The 24,867-nt window shown below is 40.8% G+C and overlaps 1 long non-coding RNA gene across 8 annotated transcripts in view; it reads left to right on the plus strand.

Annotated features, from left to right (window-relative positions):
- The window catches only part of LOC114051526, a 106,390-nt gene extending 81,811 nt beyond the window's left edge, over positions 1-24,579 (plus strand). For 3 of the 8 annotated variants that reach the window (XR_003570163.1, XR_003570164.1, XR_003570170.1), the window contains 4 exons: positions 10,980-11,066; positions 14,328-14,515; positions 23,603-23,753; positions 24,540-24,579. This is a non-coding gene — a long non-coding RNA (uncharacterized LOC114051526). The remainder of the gene's footprint in view (positions 1-10,979; positions 11,067-14,327; positions 14,516-23,602; positions 23,754-24,539) is intronic. The other 5 variants (XR_003570165.1, XR_003570168.1, XR_003570167.1 and 2 more) reach the window with 5 other exon arrangements.
- The last annotated feature ends 288 nt before the right edge of the window (positions 24,580-24,867 follow it).

The raw sequence follows: 24,867 nt of genomic DNA on the forward strand, positions 1-24,867 counted from the left end.
AAGTTCAATGGTCAGTCCAGGAGAAATTCTTAATAAATGTTCGTCAGCTGAAGTAGCACCTGTTCCATGTGGTAAACCACAGATGGGTGAATCAGAGTCAAAATCAGGGGATTATTTACTGAGAGCCCCAAGGGGCTTTATGTGCTAATTCAAAAGGCATGTTGCCTGCCTCCAATAGAGACAAGGGCAATGAGGTTGGTGAAAAGCCTTCAGTCTATGCTGTATAAAATAATTTGAAGGAACTGGAGATGTTTAGCATAGAGAAGAGATGAGTCAGGGACATGATAACTCTTTTTTTTTTGCAGACTTGAAGAAGGATTAAGCTTTTTCTGCTTGGCCCCAGAAGGCAACACTAGTTGGTATTGTTCACCCTTCATTCTCAAAGAGGACCAATGACATCTTGAGGGTGATGTCTTGACTTGCACATGAATTGGATTTGAGTGAGGCAGAGCTGTGCAAAGTCACCAGCCTCACTCTCCTCCAGAGTCATCAGAGTCCAGTGGCAAGACATAGATAAGATGACTTGGTGATGGCCTTGGACGCAGTGGGAGACCTTGGCCTTTGTAAGCTAAGGTCTTTCCCAGGTCTCAGTTTATCTGAGGAGAGGTAGCAATGGGAGGAAGTTACGAGGAGACAAACTTAGACATGATGTAAGGAAAAACTTCCTAACAATTTAGTCACCCAAAAGTGTAAGGGGGGCCCAAGAAGTAATAATAATAATTACTGTTACAATCAAAATAATAATTGCTAACATTGACAGAGAGCTCTTTAAGGTTTGCAAAGTGCTTGATTTGTATTATCTCATTCCATCCTCACAAAATCCTGTGAGGGAAATGTTACTGTTACCCTCATTTTATAGATGAGGCAACTAAAGCTGAGAAAGGTTAAATAACTTGCCCAAGGTCACACAGGTTGTTAGTGTCTGAGGCAGGATTTGAATTCAGGTCTTCGTGTCCCCCTTCATTGGAAGTCTTTCAGCAAAGGCTGGATGACTACTTCTTGGGTAAATTGAAGTAGGGATGCTTTTTCAGTTATGAGTTGGACTTAATGGTTTCTGAAATCCCATCCAACTCTGAAACTCTGTGAAAGAACTCACTGAGTATGTGTACACATACATACATATACATATATGTACCTATACATATACACATATATATGTGTGTATATATGTACACACACATATATAGACAGCTAGGTTGCACAGTGGTAAGAGTGTCAGGCCTGGAGTGCAGAAAACTTACCTTTGTGAATTCAAATGTGACCTCAGATACTCACTAGCCATATAACCCTGGACAAGTCATTTAACCCTGTTTGCCTCAGTTTCCTTATCTGTAAAATGATCTAGAGAAGGAAATGGCAAACTACTGCAGTATCTTTGCCAAGAAAACCCCAAATGGCATCCTGAAAAGTTGGGCATGACTGAAACAACTGAACAATAACAACTATATAAATATGTATGTATACACTATATGTAAACACACAAATATACATGTATATATTTTCTACATATGTACATACATATGGGAAAAAGGAATCATATACTTGGAAACTCTCAAAATTTTCTTTTGTAATCAGACACTCATTCCCCTGCCTTCCCTCATTCCCTGTCTCTCTGTCTTGCTCCCGCTTTTGACCTCTCTCCCCTTTTTCAGAGCTGAGAAATAGGTATTGTTGATTTAGCCCCTCTTGAACTGACAGGGGACAGACATACATCTGAAGAACTGCCATCAGTAACTCATCCTGTCAGAAGGAGAATCACTATATCTGTTGGGTCATCCTCTGGCTAACAGCTGAACGACAATAGCTAATGGTCCTTTGTGAGCTAAGCAAACATTGCTAGATTTGGCCACAGGTGGCTGAAAATGGGTTACAACCTCACAAAGTTATGATGGGGAACCCTTGAGCTCCTAAATTTGTCTTATATGCTAGCAGACATGTGGGAGGTTATTTTTTTTCCTTTTGAAAACTCAAACAAGAGAAGGTTTCTATTTTGTACACATACCACTACAGAAGCAATCAGAGACTCCTTCTTTGGTTACAAGAGTGGAAACCCCCTCATTGTTAATGAGTAAGATGGGCAGCCTGCCCTGAATGTGTGGGAGCTCTAGATAACATTCTACATAAGGTGCTCTAAATAGCCCAAACCAAACGCAGTCCAAAGGATTATGTTTCATTCTTTGTACTTGTATACCCAGCCGGTAGCATACATAGTGCCCGGAACACAGGAGGTCTTTAATAAATGCTTATTGGTTGGTTGGTTGGTTGATTAATTGAAGTGAGGCCAGCCTCACTCACAGAAGGCAACTCCCATTAGATTGGATTCTTGTCCTGGGTCACCACTAGGTAACTCTGTTACTGCAGGTCAAATGCTCTTTGATGTGAAGGTGCCCAAATGAGATAATGTGTGAAGATTGTTTTTAAAATTAAACCTATGATTTCATTGGAATGGGGAACTCCCATGAGAAAACACCCTCTATCGGCTGGCAGCTAGGAAGTATAGAGTGCCGGATAGAGTGCCAGTCTGGGAATCTAGAAGACCTCAGTTCAACTCAAGCCTCAGATGCTTACTATGTGACCCTGGACAAGTCACTTAACCTTGGTTTCTTCAACTATAAAATGGGGATAATAATCATACCTACTTTTAAGGGGTGTTGTGAGGATCAAATGAGATAATAATTTTGAAGTGCTTAGCAGGGACTATATCAATGTTAACTATTATAGCTATTATTACTAATACAGGTAGGTAATAGCTCTTCAATTTATTGTCTTAGAGCATTGCCAGGAGCTCTGAAAGTTCAAATGATTGACCCCAAGGCACACAACCAAGCGTTAATAAGAGACAGGACTTGAATTTGGGTCTTCCTGACTCCAAGGATAGTCCTCTGCTGACAAGGGTTATGACCTTTTCAGGCACTATTAGAACTATCTACATAGAAAGGCTGCCATCTGCATTGGAATGAAGTTAGAGATCCTTGATACACTGAAGTATCTGGGAGAACACAGTCTTCAACAACCCACAGCAAACTTGTTTCCTAATAAACTGTTTGTTTTTACTAGTCTATAGATTAAAATCTTTCTGACCTTTTCCCATTATCATATTTTTAAGCCATCTAAAATCACCAATGTGATTGGAAAGGGAGATCTCTGAGGAATTTTTTTTTCAAGAAGGTCAAGAACAAATATCAAAGGGAGAGGGGACAATCAATCAGCAAGCATTTATTAAATACCTACTGTGTGCTAGGCATTGTGCTAAGTGCTGGGGCTATAAAGAAAAAGCAAAAAAGGTACCTGCCCTCAAGCAGTTCATATTATATAATTGAGCATATATTGTACACACAGTACGTAACGACAATAATAGCTAGCATTTATATAGGGTTTTAGGTTTTCAGAGTTCTTTACAAATATAAACATACCTCAGAGATATTACATGTTTGGTTACAGACCCCTGTAATAAAGCGAATATCACAATAGAGCAGTCACATGAATTTTTTTGTTTTCCAGTGCATGTAAAAGTTATGTTTACACTATCCTGTAGTCTATTAAGTGTGCAATAGTATTATGTCTAAAAAATACAATATGCATACCTTAATTTAAAAAAGACTTTATTGCTAAAAAATGCTAACTGTCATCTGAGCCTTCAGCAAGTTGTAATCTTTTTGCTGGCTGAAGGTCTTGCCTCAATGTTGATGGCTGCTGACTAATCAGGGTGGTGGGTTGCTCAAGGTTGGGGTGGCTGGGGCAATTTCTTAAAGTAAGACAACAATGCAGTTTGCCACATGGATCCTTCCTTTCACTTGAACACTTAGAAGCCATTGTAGAATTATTGATAGGCCTGATTTCAATACTGTTGTGTCTCAGGGAATGGGGAGGTCTGAAGAGAGAGAGAGACAGACAGAGAACAACCGGTCAGTAGAGCCGTCAGGACACACACATAACATTTATTGATTCAATTTGTCGTCTTCCGTTGTTCATGGTACACCAAAGTAGTCATAATGGTAACATCACTGATTACAGATCACTAGAATATATATAATAATAATGAAAATATTTGAAATATTGTGAGAATTACCAAAATATGACACAGAGACATTACAAGAATGCATTCTGTTGGGAAAATGGTGCTGATAGACTTGCTTAACACAGGGTTCCAGCAAACCTTTAATATGTTAAAAAAAAAAAAAAACAACAACCCAAGAATATCTGCCAAGTGCAATAAAGTGAGGTATGCCTGTATTGTCTTCTTTGATCCTCACAACAACTATAGGAGGGAGGGGCTATTATTATCCCATTTATAGACAAGGGAACTGAGGAGGAGTTGAAGTGACTTGCCCAGGGTCACTCAACTAATAAGCATCTCAAGCTAGATCGAAAGTAGCTCTAGGGGCAGCTAGGTGGCACAGTGGATAGAGCACCGGCCCTGAAGTCAGGAGGACCTGAGTTCAAATCCGGCCTCAGACCAAACACTTGACACTTACTAGCTGTGTGACCCTGGGCAAGTCACTTAACCCTAATTGCCTAAAAATTTTTTTAAAAAATTATAAAAAAAGAAAGTAGCTCTAGAAAAGAAAGTACCAGCAGATGGGGAAGGAGAACCAAGAAAACTTCCTATAGGAGATGATGTTTGAGTTGAGTATTAAAAGAAACTGGGAGAGGGCAGCTAGGTGGCACATTGGATAGAGCACCGTCCCTGAGTTCAGGAGGACCTGAGTTCAAATTCGGCCTCAGACACATAACACTTACTAGCTGTGTGACCCTGGGCAAGTCACAACCCCATTGCCTACCCCCAAAAAAAGAAACTAGGGTTTCTAAGAGATGAAGATAAGGAGTGGGAACATTCTAATCATAGGGGATAGATAGTAGAAAAGGGCCAAAGAGAGGTGATGGCATGTGATATATGAGGGTTTACAAGTAGCTCAATTTAGCTAGCCCTTTAGGGTTGGTGGAGAGGAGTAATGTGTGAGAAGGCTGGAGAGGGACATTTTATGAGGAGCCTTGAATGCCAAACAGTAAACCTGTATGAAAGCACCTTTAGGTCAATAACTGTTTTGCTTCTATCTTTGCAACCTCATTGTTTAAAAGCTCATAGTAAGGACTTAAATGCTTATTGATTGATATGAACTGGACCAGGAATTGAGGCGTTGGAAAAATAATGTAAAGAATAATGAAAAGGGCTCTTTGGGGAAAATTCAGAGCAAGAAGAACAAGCAGAGTTCCAAATAATGCAACGTTAACGGAGGACAAAGGAAAAGTGGACCTCCTTGACGCCTATCTACCACCAGTTTCCCTATCAAGGAATATGATCTTCAGGCTAGGAAGGTTGGAACACGTGATCAAAAGAGAATGGAAGTCCAAGATAGGGAGGAGAAAATAAACAAATCAATTCTCTGTTCAAGCTCAAGGCTTCAGACTCAGACAAATCACATCCTAGCATACTGAAAGAATTTGCCAAGTGATCATAGAAGTGCAGCCAGGAAGTCATTTTGGAGGAGCTCCAGGAAATAGAAATGGTTCTGAGAGACTAGAAATGAGCAAATATCATTCCTATTTACCAATAGGGACAAAAGGTGCATTCTGCAAACTGCTCAGGGGTGAGCTCAATGAGGCTGCTCACAAAATTCACAAAATAGTTTAAAGGGATGGCTTGTAAGTACTTAGAAGGGAAAGTAGTAGTCACCAGAAGTCAGCATGAGGTCACCAAAAAGGAGTCATGTCAAAGTAACCTCATTTCCTTTTTTGATAAGGTTATTAGGCTAGTAAATCAGGGGAACGCTTTAGACATAGTCTATCTGGATTTCGATAGAGCAAAGTCTCTGGTGATTCTCCTGGGAAGGAGATAAAGGAGTATACACCAGATAATGGTGCAGCTGGCCGGACGCGTGGCCAGTTGAAGGGCTGGACCCAAAGCATTGATTAATGAATCTACATCCAACTGGAAAGGGATTTCAGTGGTCCACTGCCACGCTTCATTTTTAATGTTATCCTGTTCAACATTTTTAAAATCAATGACTTGCATAAATACGTAGTACAAGTCATGATTCTCTAGTTTGCAGATGACAGGAAGCTGGACAGGATTGTTGATATATTGGATAACAGAATCAGGTTTCAAAAAAAGATCTCAACAGACTGGAATGATAGTCTGAAATTAACCAGATGAAATTGAATAGGGATAAATAAAGTCTTTCACTTAGATTCAGAAATTTAATTATACAGGTACCTTCAGGAGAGGTAAAGTAGTTCATTTCAAAATGTCTTGGGGGTTTTACTTTACTCCAACCCCCAAATGAGTCAATGGTATGATGTAGCCGACCAAAAAGTTAATCCAATTTTAGGCCACATTATTTATTTTTAAATAGAGTATCCAAAGCAAGGCACTAGTCCCACTGAGTGCACTGAACGCTGAGTGTTCAGTTCTGGGAACCGCATCTAAGAGAGACATTGACAAATTGGAATGTGTCCAGAGGAGGGCAGCAAAGATGGTAAGGGAATTTGAAACTATGGCATGTGATGAATGGTTGAAAAAGCCAGAGATGTTTAGCCTAGGAAAACAGTAGAGAAGACTTCAGGAAGACATAATAGTTTCTTCAAGTATTTGAGGAGATGTCACATGGGAGAGGCGCTAGACTTATTTTGTGTAGCCCCAGAAAGCAATCAGATAATAAACATTTATTAGAGACCTACTGTATATATACCAGGCAGTGTGCCAAGTGCTGGGGATATGGAGAAAGGCAAAAGATAGCCCCTTCTCTCAAAGAGCTTACAGTCTAATGGAAGAGACAACATGCAGGCAATTATATAGAGATGAGCTATAAACAGAATCAATTGGAAATAATCAAGAGACAAGGCACTAGAATTTTAAGTGGGATTTGGGAAAGGCTTTTTATAAGAAGGTAGGATGTTAGCTGGGATTTCAAGGAAGCCAGGAGGTGGAGATGAGGAGGGAGGGAGTTCCAGGCATAAGGGACAGGCAGTTAAAATGATTGAAGTTGAAACATGAAGTGTTTTAGTTCAAGGAATAGCAAGGACAGTGGTGTCACTATATCAGAGTGTGGTGAGGTGTGAGGTGAAAGAATGGGGGGCAGCTAGGTGGAGCAGTGGATGGAGCACTGGCCCTGAGGTCAGGAGGACCTGGGTTCAAATCCAGTCTCAGACCAAACACTTGACACTTACTAGCTGTGTGACCCTGGGCAAGTCACTTAACCCCAATTGCCTAAAAAACAAAACAAAAACAACAACAACAAAAATAAGAATACTATATGGATAGAAGCAACAGAAAGACTCATCTCAGCTCAATTTATGGAGGAACTTTCTAACTATGGAAGCTGCCCAGAAATAGGATAGGCTTCTTTATAATGTAGTGATCTCCATGTTATAGGAAGTATTTGAGTAAAGACTGGACAGTCACCTGTCAGAGATGTTGCCATGGAGATTCTTACATGAAGTAGGAAGTTGAACTAGGTGACCTTGACCTTCTACCACTATGAAACTATGACTCTTTCACGAAAAGGGAAACCTTCCAGACACTTAAATCATGCCACAAATTAACAAGACAAAAAGTGACTCTAGACTTGACTTAGATCTCAGTGTTCTACATTGTCATGAATTATTGGATTACTGGGATAGATACCATTATGAGCTATTTATCCTTATACTTGAATACTTCAAGGATTTGTGATTTCATTGATACAGATACTTTTTTTCACTGACATAGCCCCAAACCTTTTATGTCTTAATAAATAATATTTGTGAATCACTGTGGCTGAAAAAGTCCTTAACCTATGACCAACCTCCCAACTAAGTGAGGAAGGTTGGCCTCAGTTTCCTCATTTGTAAAAAGAGGAAATTAGAGAAGGTGACCTTTAAGCTCACTTCCTACTCCTGAGCCAAGTCATAGCAGCACAGAATTACAGAATTTCAGAGTGGGAAAGTATCTGATTCAAACTGCACTTGAAAAAGAATTCACGCTATTCCACACTTTACCAGTGGGTCTTCTAGCCTTTGTTTGAAGACCTCCAGTGAAGGAGAGCCCACTACCTTCCATGGGATGTCATTCTGCTTTTGGATTGCTTTGAACATTAGTTAGGAAGCTTCACCTTAGAGGTCCTTGTGTGACAGACACTCAGTCCATCACCAGTTTAGGACCCCCGATCCTTTCCAAGATCTGCCCAAACTTGAATTTCCCATGAATAACCTAAGGATGGAAGTATGGTGCAATGGAAAGAGCGGGGGTGATAAAGCCAGAGGATCTAGGTTTGAATCCTACTCCTGCTACATTTATTATGATATTGGGAAAGTCTTTTAATGTCTCCAGGTCTCGGTTGAAATTCAGTGGGCAATGGATGGTGAAAGGGGGGAGGGGCAACCAAGAAACCAGTGTAAGGAAGTGGGAAAGTTCAGGACATGGATAGGGGACAGTCAAAAGCCCAATGTGGTTTAAAGATAAAGTAAATTGAAGGGAGAAGAATAAGAGAAAGCTGGAAAAGGAGGCCATGGCCTTAAATGCCAGACCAAGGATTTTGAACTTTATTTATTTGGAAATGGGGAACCACTGAAAGGCTTTGAGTGGAAAGATGACACAAATATGTAACAGTTTGTCAGTGGTATAAAGTGTCAGTTATGGGGGGCTAGGGGAGACTGGGGCAGGGAAAAGAGGCGGGGGGGAAACTGCACAGCTGAGCAGAAGATCTTCAGGGGACTTTTATCATCCAGCTTTTAGGAATATCGCAGATGCCAGTGAAATTTTGAGAATGGCATGTGTTCGAGTTAGTGCCAACATGGGACCAGGGCCAGGCATAGAAATCTGTTTCCCTTGTTCCACTCACATTTTTGGCTATGCCTGGCCCTGTTTGTTTTCCTTCTACGATGTTCATTTTGGTGGGGGTGGGGGTGGGGGTGGGGGTGGGGGTGGGGTGGGGTGGGGTTGGAATTCCCAGCAGTGTTTGCTCAAGGACGAATGAGCAAGGCAGCAGAGAATTGAGGTCCCAGGAGATGACAAAAGCCAGACTTTTCTCATTCTGTACCCAGCACTGGGATTCTTTCATAAATGTTAAGGAGTCATTGTAAATTAGAGGGCCTTCTGATGGTGAGAGCTAGAGATGGGAAGGCGATACTTGGTTTCTGTTCTAACTCAAAGGATCGTGAATTCAGAGCTGAAAGGGACCTTAAAGAGCATATAACAATGATGATGATGATGATGATGATGATGATGATGATGATGATGGTGATGATGATGATAGCTAACATTTATATAGCACTTACTATATGCCAGCCACTTTACAAATATTATCTCACTGTATTCTCAAAACAACCCCAAGAGGTAGGTGCTATTACTATCCCCATTTTAAGGATGAGGAAACTGAGGCAAACAGAAATTAAGTGACTTGCCCAAAGTCACACAACTAATAAGTGTCTGAGGCCAGATCTGAACTCAGGTCTTCCTGATTCCAGGTCTGGTGCTCCAGTTCAACCCAATCATTTTACAGACGAGGAAACTGAGGTGTAAAGTGCTTGAGTGACTTGCTGGAGGTCAATGCAGACAGTAAGCAGCAGTGATGGTATTTGAACCTGGATGCTCTAACTGTAAAGTTCTTTTTCACAGTGACTGAGTTGTCTCCAATCTTGTTAATTCCCAACTTTGTCATCAGAGAAATGGTCATCAGAAGCTACTGAATGCCCATCTTTTAAGGCCCCCTCAGTTCAAAGGAAGTCCTATGTAGTTATGTAGTATAGTCTTTCGGAGGGAGAGGAGAGTGACCCCTAATTGTTTTATTAATGGCCCTAAGGTCTCACTGAGATTCATGACAAGATCTAAAGATAGAGCAGAACTCAGGAGGATTTATTCCAAGCCCCTCATTTTACAGATGAGGAAAGCGAGGCCCATAGAGGCTAAGCCCCTGCTCTAAAGTCACAAGTAGTTGGCAGAAGTGGGGTTGGAAGCCTGGTCCTCTTATTCCAAATTTGTTGCTCTTTCCACTGTACTCCACTGCTACCCAGTATGTAGGGAGTACAGAGGGACTGCCTGAAGCAATGCAGATCAGCACCTACTCTCCAGCTTGTGGAGTCTTTGGGAGATTCCTGGGAGAGGTGACTTGCTCAGGGTCATGGAGCCAGGATGTGTCAGAGGTAACACTTCAACCCAGGTCTTCCTGGATTTGTGACCAGTTTATTCTTAGATACTACCCATGTGACATATTCAAAACATACAGTCCATTCCTATATGAAGTAGCTTTTGCATGGAGAAGATCACTAAAACCCAAAAAGGAGACAACAAACTTTGAAAATTAATTTTTAAAAATTCAGAAATCTCTTGTTACAATTTAACCTGTGGAGAAAGGGTCACAGGATTGAGAGCAGTCAGGAACTTTGTATTATCCAAATCAGTCTGCTCCATTCATTCACACAATCATAGTACTTGAGAGGTGGAAGGGACCTCAGCAGGCAAATCACTATAGCACACTGGACAAGTGGTGTGTGTTCAGACGTTTTCAGCTGTGTCTGACTCTTTGTGACTCCATTTTGGGATTTTCTTGGCAAAGATACTGGAGTGGTTTGTCATTTCTTTCTCCAGTTCATTTTGCAGATGAGGAAACTGAGGCAAACAAGGTTAAGTGACTTTCCCAGGGTCACTTAGGTCACTCAGGATGATGAGTCTTCCTGACTCCAGGCTCTATGCACTATGGTATCACCTAGTTGCCCCAACAAGTGGTATCCAGCCCCAACTTGAAGACCTCCAAGGAAGGAGAACCCACCATCTCTCTGGATATGCTATCCCATTTGTTAAGAAGTTTTTCCTAACATCAAACCTAAATTGTTTCTTTGTAATTTCTACCCTCTGCTCCTGGTTCTGCTTTCTAGGGCCAAATAGAATAATCTAATTCCTCCTCCAAATAATAACCTTTAAAATATCTAAAATACCTAACATACTCCCTTAGCCCCAACCCCCACATCTGCTCTAAACTAAATATTTCATGTTCCTTCAACAGATCATCATATGACATGGACTCAGGGCCCTTCACCATTAAGCAACTACATACTGTGCTTTCTTTCTTCCAGAAGAATGCAACAGAAGAGTAAGTATAAACACACAGACATACATATATACAAAATCAATACAAAGTCTTTGGAGCAAGAGCACTGATGACTGAGGGTGGGGGGAGAGGGGTCAAGAAAGCACTCCATTTTTAGAGGAAGAAACTGAGGCCCAAAAGGTTGAAGACTTCTTTCAAACCCAGGTCTCCTGATTCCAAATCCAGTACTCATTCCACTACACCATTCTGTGTCATCTGTCCTCACCTTGACTCTCCCACAATCCCAGAGACCACTAAAAGGATGAGGAAGGGAACACTCTCGTCTTTGACACAATAACAATTTCTCTCTCCCTCTTCCCTTCCCTGCCCACTCCAGGATAAGTAAATGCACCTAGAGATACCCTGGAGAAGATGTGCTCGAGAGTTAATGAAAAAAACATGTGTGTATACATATGTGTGTGTGTGTATGTGTGTGTGTGTGTGGAATTCTTTTAGAAAATGAAAAAAGAATTCCCAAGTTTGGCATAGCATATTATCTGAGAGCTGGAGGAGAGCCTGGAAATCATTTAGTCCAGCATCTCACTTCTGAGATGCTGACCCAGGACTAGAACCTAGATTCCCTCTCCAAGAGTCAGAGATTTGGAACTGGAAGGGACCCTCGCCACCATCTAGGGCAATGCTCTCATTTTGTAAGTAAGGAAATGGAAGATTAAGTGGTTTTCCCAGGGTCATCATATGTCTAGTGATAGAGTCAGGATTCAAATCCAGTTCCCCCAACTCCAAAGTCAGTCAAAGTTTCCCACCATGTTACATTGCCTCCTGGTTCCTATTTGTTAGTGATGGACAGCCCCTATTTCTTTCCCCAGTTGTGGCTTATCACTTAATATACAACTTCATTGGGCTAAGAAGGAAGGAAATCTGAGGTTGTTCAATGAAGCACTTGTTTCTTTTAGTTTGTGGTTGGCTTTTGCGGGGCTGACCCCGTCACCTTCTCTATGATGCACAGCTTACCATTAGAGAGGGGGAAAAAACCCAATGGAATCAGTTTGGTCAAACTAAAATTAATTGTAAGATCATAGGTTTAAGCTGGAAGGGACTTTAGAGGTCACTTTATTCAACCCCCTCATTTAACAGATGAGGAAACTGAGTACCACAAAAAGTTAAGTAACTCGCCTGAGGTCACACTGGTAGTAAGTAGAAGAGTTTATGGAACTTATTTCCTAGACTTGTGTTATTTGAGCAGTCATCTTTAAATATATCAGAAAATTTGAACTCTGCCCTTGGGACATCATACTTTGATAGCTGAGCTTTTATTTTATTTTTTCTGATGCCAGGCTTCCATGCCACTTCCCAGCTGTTTCCAAACCAAGCCACCACCACTCTGATATTCTTGTCCTTCTAGCTCCCTTTCATATGGAGTCTTCCTCTATTATACTATAAACTCCATGAGGGCAGACACTGAATTGCTTGTTTGCATTTGTATACTTAGCATTTAGTACAGTGCCTGTCTTATAGTAGGTACCTAGTAAATGCTCTGGAAAGAACACTATGTGAATCTATCCTTTGGGTTCCATTACAGGAACTAGACAAAGAGACTTCATGAGAGAATGGGAGGAATCAGGTGATGCCAAAAGTAATAGGTCTTTTTATTCGGAACCTTCAAGGCAGGGGTTTTTACTCTTGTGTGCGTCCTGGACCCCTTTGGCCATCAGTCCATTGAAGCCTATGGACCCCTTCTCAGAATAATGTTTTTAAATGCATAAAAAAAATACATAGAATTATTAAAGAAACCAATTATATTGAAATATTATTATGAAAATATATTTTAAAAGTCAAGTTTATAGATCCCTAGTTAAAAATTCCTGCTTTAAGAGAGGGTTATAAGTCTTAAGTGGAAATACCCAAGGAAGCATGGAGAGGGAGGTGGGGACAAGAGAAGGGTACCAGTGCAGCTCAGAGACCCCCTCCTCCCCACCCTCACCCCCACACACACTGGGGCAGTAACTGGTATTTCCAAGCAAGAACAGCCCACCAATCCCCTACCCTAAGGCCAAGACTGGCATCTTCAATATTTAGAAAGCACTGCTCATGGAACACAAGTAAACTCATTAAATCTGATCTGCTAGCCACAATCTTCATGCATTCAAATGTTTTTCCAACCCTTAGATGGGTTTAAATTATTTTGACAGGGAACATCCTGGTCCCTCAGTTTCCAAATAGCAAGTTGTTAGGAGAACCTGATTCACAACATGGTTGATTTTTTTTCCCCTCCTGAAACATAATGTAGCCAAGAACGGCCTTGATTTTCCTTTCTTTTCAGGCCAAAAGCAGTTCCTTTTTTTTCATTTCAGATTTAAACCTTTGTAACTTTGCCATTTGTCATTGAGGTTTGCAGTTTCAGCACGTTTCCTTGGTCCATTGCCAATCCTGAATATGCAGGTAGCAGCTGTGGTTGGGAGGCCCTTTCTGGCCACATTCTTTTGGCATGACTTTTCCAATCCTTTTTCTTTGATGCAGACCTCCCTGTCTGTAGTTACTCATGTCCCCGTCACAAGGACTTTGCTGGATGGTAGGGAAAGAAACCTGATTGCTATTCCATGGAGTCCCAGCCAATCATCAGTCTTTAGTCCCTTTTCTCTGGGTCAGAATGACAGGATTTCACATTTGGAAAGGGTCTCAATGGCCAGCCTCGATCCACAACAGAATCCTGTCCACAACATGCCTGACTATACTATAGCTGGTCATCCAGATTCTGCCTGAAGACCTCCAATGAAGGAGGACCCACTACCTCCTGACTCCACTCAGCTATTTGGGATAACTGTAATTGTTAGAGGGTTTTTTTTTTTAATATCAAGCCTAAATTTGTCTTTTTTGTCATATTCATTCATTGCTGCCAGCTCTGCCCTCTGGGCCCTAACAGAACAAATCTAATCTCCTTTGAACCTGACCAGACCTTCAGATACTTAAATCATGTCACCTTTAAGTCCTCTCTTCTCCAAATCTAACACCTACAGTTCCTTTAACCAATTCTCATGTGCCATGAATTCAAAGTTTATCATCAAAAGCCATCCGGGATGAGTAGTCTTGAAGCAGACTGAATGATCACTTGTTGGATAGGTGGTGGGAGGGATTCCTTTCATGGATTCTTTATGATAGATGGCCACTGAGATCCCTCACAAGTCTAAAATTGCATTGTGTGGCCATTCCAGTTGCCTTGGGTTATCCTTTATTAAGCACAATACTCTATATATGTTCTGACCAAGACAATTACAAAAGGACTCATCCCACCTCTTGTCCCTAAAGGTGCTAGTTCTGAAATCTTATAAGGGCAAGATTACCTTGAAACACTGACACGACATTCTTGCAAGACATGTGAATATGAAGACCTTCATTTTGACACTGCTGCTAACCACATCCAGAGGCTTCGGGAATTCTATTTTGCTACCCACCACCCACTCCCTGCAAATCAATCAACCTTTATCCTGCACCAAGTAAGGCTTAGTGATTTATTTTATCTGTTGTCTGAGAGGCAATTTAACTAAGTCCAGAGAGGCTTTTTAGTCAATAGTAAATAAAAATGTATTAAGCACCTTTTATGTTCCAGCTAGGTGGTGCAGTAGATCCAAGCACTGGGCTTGGAATCAGGAAGACTCACCTTCGTGAATTCAAATCTGATCTCCGATACTCACTAGCTGTGTGACCCTGGGCAAGTCACTTAACCCTGTTTGCCTCAGTTCCTCATTTGTCAAATGAGCTGGAGAAGGAAATGGCAAACCACTCCAGTATCTCTGCCAAGAAAACCCCAAATGGGGTCATGGAGAATCAGACACAACTGAAATGATTGAACAATATCAATGAAATTATTTTCGGGGACTGTGCATAAATGCTGGGGATACAAATAAGAATCTATTGAAGGAAGACTACACACAAAAGGAAGCTGAAAAAGGGTGGGGTGGGGGTGGGGGTCGAGGAGAAGAGAGTATGGAGCATGGTGGAGAAGCCAGTCAGAGAAGTCCCAAGGTAGTGCAGCCAGGTGAGAGATGAGGAGATGTCTGAGCTGAGCTCTCTCCTTACATGGAGGTTTGGAGTTCATGGCCCCATCCTCCAATCAGAGAGGCAGAGTGTAGTGATGAGGTGGAGAACCAAGGCTGATGAGATCTTACAGGATGATGAGGTTATTCTATGACTATATTGGTCCCAGGAGGATGACAATCTAAGTCATAAAGGGATTTTTGCTCCACAACCACATCAGTCTCAAAGTACTAGAGCAATACATTTCCTCTGCATTAGATCAGACTTTTATTTCCTTATAATGCTCTATCAATCCGTAAATGGACAGCCAGAGTCAACCTACACTGAGCTCTTCCTTCTGGGAACAAACACCTACAGCATTTATTAGTAGAACTCCACCATTTAGCACTGGCTTATGTCATTATTATGTCATTTTTCTTCAGCCAGACCTGTCTCGACTACAGACTGACTACAACACCTCGAGGGCAGGACCAGGTCATATATGGCTCTATCCAGGGGGTACTAAAATGTTTAACAACTTCCTAAAAGCAAGAAAACAGCTTTTAAAGTTTAATCTATACCATTAACACTTTATCACTTTAAGCCCAGATAATTAACAACACAATCAAACTCTAATTTGTAGCCTTTGCCAAGTAAATGCTCACACTGAAAAACTGAACAATCAGCTCTAGTGAGTAGGTGCTAGGTGGTTCCAGCTCACCCTTGCTTTGATCCCTCTCAGCACCCATGTGCTGGGCACACAAGGAATAAAAACCTAAATGATTGGTTAATTATTAAAATGACCAGGGTTAGATTTCTCTGGGAGGGGGATCAGGGCTAGGACCAGAACACTGTTTTTAGCACAAAAACGATACTGTAACCTGGACTTTTGCAGCAGCCTCCTAACTGATTCCCTTAATTCAAATCTCTCCCCTCATCAATCCAGCCTCTAAAGAGAAGTTGAAGTAATATTCCAAGAACAGTGATGTCACTCCCCTGTTCAATGAATTCCATGGGCTCCCTATAACTTCTGGATCAAATACAATATTTTCTGTCATTCAAAGCCCTTCAAACCTGGGTCCAGCATGTCTTTCCAGGCTTCGTCTACCTTATTCCCATTCCTGCATTCAAATTCCAGCCAAGCTGACCTTCATACTCTTCCTCATACATAACAGCCCATCTTCCATCTCCATGTTTTTGTGCAGGCTGCCCCTCCTCCCTGGAATGCACTTCTTCATCACCTCTGCCATTGAGAATCTCTTGCTCCTTGCAAAACTCAACTCAATTGCCACATCCTACAGGAAGGCTCTCCTGAGCCCTCAGATACTTGTTGTCTCTCACCAAAACTACATTGTATTCACTTAGTATTTTGCTTACAACTTCGCCTTAAAGAATATAAGCTCCTTGGAGGCATTAACTGTTTATGGGTTTAACTTTATATCACCAGTACCTAACACATTGCCTTGTAATAAATAGTAGATGCTTAATAAATGTTTGTTGATTGATTGATTAATAATAGGGCTTTTTTTGGACGACTGAATCCTATCAACAATCTAGTTCAAATCCCACTCTAATCCAGTCCAAACAATAAGATTTATAACCACTTTTCATTGCAGGGCCCTGTGCTAGGTATTAGGAATCCAAAGACAAAATTAAAATTAGTATCTTTCCTCATGGAGAGAAAGAATTCTACACTCCCATGGGATATAATTTGGGGATCAATTCCCCAAATTTCCAGTCCTAGAAGCCGTGATGATAGATGAACTAAAACTCTTAAAAGACCTATCTTGTTTGCAGGGTGCGAAGGGAAACCTCAGAATTGCTTTAATTTGCATTTCTCTAACTACTAGTAACTTGGACCCTATCTTCAAATGTTCATTTATAGTTTGAAATTCTTCTCTTGAAAATGTTTGTTCATATTCTTGGACCTGTTGTCTATTAGAGAATGGCTCTTTGGGTTATATATTTATGTCCCTTCCCTATAAATCTTGAGTTTCAGATTTTTAATGCAGATATTTGGTACAAGTATTTGCCCGACTCTAAACTTCTTGTTCTGGCTTCAGTTCTTTTATTCATGCAAAAAAAAAAACTTTTAAATTTTATGCAATCAAAATTGTCTGTTTTGTCTTTTACAATGCCCTCTATCATCTTTTATTTGGTGAGACTGCCAAATCTGCTGGGTAAATGTTGGCTAACTCCAAGAATGGAGGAGAGCTTTCATGTAGATTATCAACAGTTAACCTTTGAGGCAAATTACCATTTTAACCAAGTATTCATAGCATTTAATGGAAGGCTTACTTTATGTATTTTTATATAAATTATTTTTAATCATGCATTTCAGTAAAAAAAAAAAAATACTGTGACCACTAGGAGCTACCAAATCCCCCAACAGGGAGCTAGACAGAAAGGGCTTTGTTGCTCTAAGAAGTCTAGGAACACTGCCTTAACGACCCATTTGGAAGACAGAAGAGCAACCCTGGAAATTGATGGCTATGGCCACCTTCTCTCTCTTTCCCCTGTCTGCCCTCTGGTGGAAGTGTGAATGAGCAAGAAAATGACCCAAAGTAGAGCAAAATAATCAGTATGTCACTTAGATCCCTGTTCACTGATAGCATTCATTCATTCATTCATTCATTTATTCATTCACCAAGAATTTATTAAGCCCCCACTAGGCGCTGGGAATGAATGTAAATAGAATATAGGCTAAGTGTCCTGGCATATCCTAGAGGTTCATTCCTTTCCCCTGAGCTTCTTCAACTAGTCCTTATATAGTTATGGTCTTGAGGATCTCTCACCACCCTGTTCACCCTGAAATTGCATTTGAATTGCAAATGAGGGCATTCCCTGAGGGAAGAGAAAGTACCCATGGGATTGCACCTTCAAAGTGTGCCATCATTCTGGCCCATTGTACACCCATCTGTGGTTCAAGGCATTATGCTAGGCACTGGAGGAGATGCAAGTTTAAAGAAGTCATCGTACCTTATAGTGTTAACTATCTAGCATACATCCTCCTTTAAGTAACCTTTGGATAGCTCAAAGTCTCGTTGCACATCTCAGATTGTTTTAAAGCATCTCTGGTTGGAGTCTTGGTTCATAGCAGGAGGATATATTAGATGACCTCTTAAAGGTCTTTTCATATCTATTAGCTCATCATTTCTATAGCCACTAGAAAAGACAGGTCTGTAAACCAGGATGGAAACACCTCTTCCTACTCCTCTCAAAACACTCATTTCTTTCCCACCAAGGGGGATACCCCAAGGTATATTTTCTCTACTTCAGTCAAAACTCTGATTCTGAGAACACTCAGTCAACGAGCATTTATTAAGAGCTTTCTGTGTTCCAGGTTCTGTGCTAAATATATATATAAAGATATATAGGGGGATATAAAGAAAGGCAACAACAGTCAGAGAGCTCATATTCTAATGGGAGAGACAACTATGAACAAAGATAGCTATCTTTCTATACACACATATGTATATATACATACACACATGTATGAGCTAGGTGGTACAGTGGATAGAATAACAGGCCTGGAGTAAAAAAAAACAAAAAACTCATCTTCCTGAGTTCAAATGTGGCCTCAGACACTTACCAGCTGTGTGACCCTGGGTGAGTCAGTTAACCCTGTTTGCCTCAGTTTCCTCATCTGTAAAATGATCTGGTGAAGGAAATGGCAAACCACTGCCAAGACAACCCCAAATGGGGTCACAATGAGTCAGATACAACTGAAACAACTGAACGATGTGTGTGTATATGTATGTGTGTGTATGTATATATAAATATATGTATATACTTAGTAAAGTATATATGTATATATGTATATATATCTACTTAGGAAATGGAAGGTAAGCTCAGAGGGGTAGAACTAGCTAGTGAGTGAGAGGGTGGAGGAGCTGGGAAAAGTCTCCTACACAAGGAGCTGAGTTGAGAAGGAAGCTGGCAAGCAGAGCATCTCTTTTCCTGGAATACCTGTCTTAGCTATCTTTATCCTAAGTCTAAATTCCCACTTTCTGGGCACTACCTGCTAGAGTCCAGGAGTGGGGAACCTGTGGCCTTGAGGTCACATGTGGCCCTTTAGGTCCTCAAGTGCGGCCCTTTGACTGAATCCAAATTCGGCCCAACCCTGTAGCTAGACTTTTGTTGCTCAGCATCTGTTTCCTCCACCTCCTGCTCTCTCACTCTCACTTTTGTCTTAATGCTCTCTCTTCTCACAGCCACCTCTAGGAATCGCTTAGGAACTCGTTAAGACTTGACTTCTACAGGAAGTCTTTCCTAGTTCCCCAGCTGCTAATGCCTTCTTCTCTAAGCTTACCTTCCAACCACTCCATTTATATCTGATTTCCACCTATTTAATTGTGTCTCTCCTATTAGAATGTGTACCCCTTGAGGGCAGGAATTGGTTTTTAACTTTTTTTGCATCCCCAGGGCTTAGCATAGTGTTGGACACACAGTAGGTGTGCATAATAAATACATATTGATTGATCCATTGATCAATAATGACATTCTAATTACTTAATTTGCTCTCACATTCAGAATTTCACCTCTATGACTTTCCAAGGTGGGTTCGCCATTCCCTTTCCCTCTTGCCTATCTCACTCCTTGTCCCTCAGAGTTGCTTCACTACTTAAGTGTTTCGAACAGATGGGATTAGCTTGGCTAGGAGGCAGTAATCCAATGAAGGAAGATAATGAACTAGAAACTTGAGACTAGTTTCCTATTTCTAAGGCCAGCAGGATATGGCAGCTGCTGAGCCAGCACATTCAGCCTCTGGAGAGAAGCAAGAACTGTCTGTCACTGAATAAATGACCTCTCTCCTCCACTGACTAAGGGGTCACATGGACCAACTCTGTGTTGGGTCAAAGTCCTTCTGCTCCTTGATGGGGGAATAGCAGCTTTTGTGAAGCACAGGAGAAGAATGCCCTTTCCTTTTCTTTGATTATTTTTTTAAGAGTGGACACTTTCTGGAGAGTCAAAATCCATTAGCCCAGACTGTTCCAATGTCTCTGGCAAATTAATTTAGGCAGTTTTAACGCAATTTTATTATGTAACCCTTAAGAGCTGTTCTGGTAAATGCTCTTCCCATAAATACCATTGTGTATGTGAAGTACACCTTCAGGGTGAATAAATTTGAATTATTATACAAACAATAATTTACACATCGATGACACCAGAATATCCAGGCCTGCTTTCTCTTCTTTCATGATGATTAGTCTTGATTCATCTTGACCTCTCTTCCCCACTTGACATAGTAGATTGTTCCCTCCTTTCTTACTATCGGCTGTTCCTCGCTTTGTTCCTGACTCCATTTTTTTCACCAGTCTGACCTCTCTTATTTTATCTCCTTTGCTGACTTTTCATCCCTTTCTGTTCTTTAATTGAAGGTACTTCTCTCCAAGGCTTTATTCTTAGCCATTCTCTTCTTTCTCAACGCAAGCTCTCTCTTGATCTCCACTTTTTCCTGGTTTGAATGACCTCCTTCTTACATGGATGACTCCTAGATCTCTTAGACTTCCTTTCCCAACCTCTCTTCATAGTTCCAGTATCACATTTCTACTTCTAAAGCTTACCCCCTGTGTTACTGTGGACAAGTGAGTTAACCTCAGTTTCCTCATCTGTAACATGAAAGAATTGGATCTGATGGTTCCTGACGTACCTCCCAGATCTGAGCTCTAAGAGGTTATGACCTCCCATTGTATGTGCACCTCAACCTCACTACATCCAAAACTGAACTTATCATCTTCCTCTCAAAATCTGTCCCTGCTTCCAACTTCCCTATAAGTCAATTAGTCAGTAAGCATTTATTAAGCACCTACTACATGCCAGGCTCTGTGCTAGGTGCTGGGGAGCACAAAAAAAAAGAGTAAAAACAGCTCTTGCCCTCAGAGAGTTTACAGTCTAGGTAGGAGAAACAACATGTATATATCTAGATATAAACAAAACAGATACAAGGCGATGGGAAGAGTGTGAGGAGGGAGGCACCACTAGCATACAGTTATCAAGAAAGGCTTCATGTATAAGGTGACACTTGAGCTGACCCTTAAAGGAAACTAGATTTGCTAAGAGATGGAGGTCAGGAAGGCGCATATGTCAGGTATGACGAACAGCCAGTGCGAAGACAAGGAGGCGGGAGATGAAGCACCATGTATGAGGAAGTGCTATTTCTGTTGAGGCCACACTTGCCAAGGTTCAAAATCAATCAGAAATCACTTTGCATTCTTCCCTCTTCCTAACTCTCTTTTCTGATCAGTTGCCATCTATTGATACTGCTTCCATATCTCTTCCCAGCTACATGCTTTCCTTTTAGAGATAGCAGGGTGGCATAGTGGTAGAACACTGGGTCTAAAGTCAGAAAGACCTGAGTTAAAATCCATCCTTAGACCCTAGCTGTGTGACCTTGGACAAGTCACATAACCTCTGTCTGCTTTAGTTTCTTCTCAACTGTAAAATGGGAACGATAATAACAGCAGTTACTTTGCAGGGTTATTGTGAGGATCAAATGAGGTAATATTCGTGAAGGTTTTAGCATAGTGCCTGGTACGCAGTAGGTGCTATGTAAATGTTTATTTCTCTCTTTCTACCATCTTTCCAATCCACCTATTTCAAGCCCCCATCACCCTTCTTTTGGATTAAAGTAACCCTGTTTGCTTCAGTTTCCTCATCTATAAAATGAAGTGGAGAATGAAATGGCAAACCACTCCAGTATCTTTGCCAAGAAAACCTCAAATGGGGTCACAGAGAGTGGGACATAATTGAAATGACTGAACAACAACAATAATAGAAATAGTCTCTTAAGTGGTCTTCCTTCCACTTCCTTCAGAGAAAATCATTGAATCATACAATTTTTAAATAAAGAGTAAAGGGGATATTAGCAATCATTTACTCAATTTACAGATGAGGAAACTGGGTCTAACCCCTTTCTAATCCATCCTTTCCACAGCTGATGAACCATATCACTTTCTTCCTTAAAACTTTCGATGATTCCACAGTGCCCGATGAATAAATTTTAAGTTCCTTATCCTGGCGGTGAAGGGTCACCACATTGTAGCTCCAACTTTCCTTTGAAGTCATAGGGCACATTCATTCAAATATTTATTCAAATATTTTAAGTTCCAGTGAGACTGGACTGCTCCAATCTTCTATTCTTGTCCTTCTCTCTTTCAGGCCTGGACAGGACTACTATCTTTACTCTCCACCATAATCATTGCCTGCTAATATCCAACCCCTCCCCCCATTTTTTCAAGACTCAACTCTGATGCAATGAAGCCTTTACTGTACTTCCCAGTTGAAAGGGATGCCTCCCTCCTCAAGCATCTTGCAATATTTTGTCTGTACTTCATGGCTATTTGTGGATTTGCTTTGTTTACCATGTTAGATTGAAAACTGCTTGAGGATAGGATTTCATCATATTTCATCTCTGTTTCACAGTATCTTGTTCATAATACGTTCCTGATAAAAATTTTTGGTGTACTCAATCTGATTGAATTCTTCAGAGAGTTCTGAAAATGGAAAACTGCTGGCAATACGAAGTGCTCATTTTTCAAATTCAGCTGATAAATCAGGCAGTTTCCTCTCCAAACATAATTTTAAAAATCAGTTATGCCAGGCTGTGGGCTAAATAATTGATTTCCACATTTCATTCTGTAAATTAAATTATAGACTTTTGAGTTATTAGAAGAAATGGCATAGTTAGCCAATAAACCTTTCTTTTAAAATGGCTGTGCCCTTATTTATTATATGTATTAACATTTATTCCTGCCTCAAATCCCATCAATCAAATTTCCGTTTTTAACACTTTTCTGAAAACAAGTAAGAAATATTTGGTTCCAACAACAATGCTGTGGAAGGAATAAGACAGAATGTCTAGAATGCTGAACATGGAGTGAACCTAATTATATCCAATGAACACCTTGAAATGACTGCAATTATGGGATAAAATTTTTAAAAACCAGAACCCCAAAGCCTTATATTGCAATCTGACTTCATTGCACATTATTCCCCATGATTAGTTTTATATTCCTGCTAAACTGGGCCATTGGCTGTTCCCTGGATTCAAGATGCCATTGTCAGCCTCCATTCCTTTCTGTCCAAGCCATTCTCTGTACCGGACCATAATCCCTCCTCCCAATGCATCTCTCTGAATCCTGTACTTCCTTTAAGAATCAATTCAGGTCACCTTTCTCAAAAACACCTTGCCTGATCTCTCTACTTAGTAGTCTTCTTTCCATCTTCAAATTACATTTTATTTATTCATTCGTGTCTATGGAAAAGCCTCTACCAACCTGACTCCCAGAAGAATGTGTGTTCCTTGAGGGGAGGCACTATTTTGTGCTCACTTTTGAATCAAATACATAGCAGGTACTCAGTAAATACTTGTTGAGTTGAATTGAACTGAATTTGAAGTTAGTCTTAGAATAAAACTCTTTTGTATGTTGCAAAGGAAAAAAAAATTAGGCTCAATGTTGAGAAAAACTTCCTAAGTACTAGAACTATTCAAAAGCTTGACAGTTATATGCTGGCAGTGCCTTCCTCCTCTCACTCCTCCAATCACCTTGTATCTTTATATCTAGATATATACATATTGTTTCCTCTACCTAGATGTAAGCTCCCTGAGGGCAAGAACTGTTTTTACTCTTGTTTTACTCTTGCACTGGATGGCTCAAGAGGCAATGGATTTGACCTCCCTGAAGTTCTTTAAACAAAGACTAGATGTCCACTCGGGTAAGTTGTAAAGGGCATTCTTATTCAAGTACAGATTGGACTAGAGGGCTTCTAGTCCATGAAAGTGGACTCATTCCCTCATAGTTTGAGAGTCTGTGATTCTATGATAGAACCGTAGAGATGAAATGGGTCTTAAATGTCCAGCTAGGTGGTGCAGTGAGAAAGGGGCACTTGAGCTGACCCTTAAAGGGAGGGTAGAGACCTGGTTCAAATCTCACCTCAGACATTTACTAGCTCTGGGACATTGGGCAAGCCAACATCTTGGTTTCCTCATTGGTACAGTGGAGATCGGAACAGAATTTTTCCATGAGTAAAATACTACATATGATTGTTATTGTCCACAGGCACATAGTTAATGGGTGGCAAAGTCAGGACTCAATGCAAGCCTCTTACTTATGATTCAATGATCTTTCTATTGTGTATAATTAGCTAAGTGAATGTTGGAATATATATATATATGTTTTCTAATGTTTTCTCTAACTGCTGCAATATCAGTCATCCGTAAGCATTTATTAAGTACCTACCATATGCCAGGCACTGGGCTAAGCACTGAAGATTCAAAGAAAGACAAAAGACAGACCCAGCTCTGAAGAAGCTCACAGTCTATTGGATGGGACAAGCAAACAATTCTGTACAAACCAGATATAGACAAATTAAATGTTGTTGCTGTTTGTCCTTTTTTGAAGAGGACCAATGACATCTCAAAGAGATGTCCTGATTTGTGCATGAATTAGATTTAAGTGAGGCAGAGTTGCACAAAGTCATTAGCCTTACTCTCTCTTTCAGAGTCATCTGCGCCCAGCGGCAGACAAAAGTCAGAATGACTAGCAATGACCCGGGATGCAGTGGATGACCTTCGTGTCTTCGATGTCTGATTAAGCTCTAAGCACTCCATGGCACCTGCTTCAGCTGCCTTTCATGACCATTGGAAGAAATTGTTCTCATCCACCCATTCCACCAGGGGAAATCTTCACATGCTTGGGGTAGACACCCCTCTAACCCGCTGACAGTTTGTGGCCCATAGATTACCCTGAACCTGGTTTAGGCAGTCTGCCAAGACAGAAAAAGAAGATTGCACTGTATATGTGAAACCATAACTGTTATGTAGTGCTTG

The sequence above is a fragment of the Vombatus ursinus genome, unplaced genomic scaffold (assembly GCF_900497805.2).
Source record: "Vombatus ursinus unplaced genomic scaffold, bare-nosed wombat genome assembly UNPS02014803.1, whole genome shotgun sequence".
NCBI lineage: Eukaryota > Metazoa > Chordata > Mammalia > Diprotodontia > Vombatidae > Vombatus > Vombatus ursinus.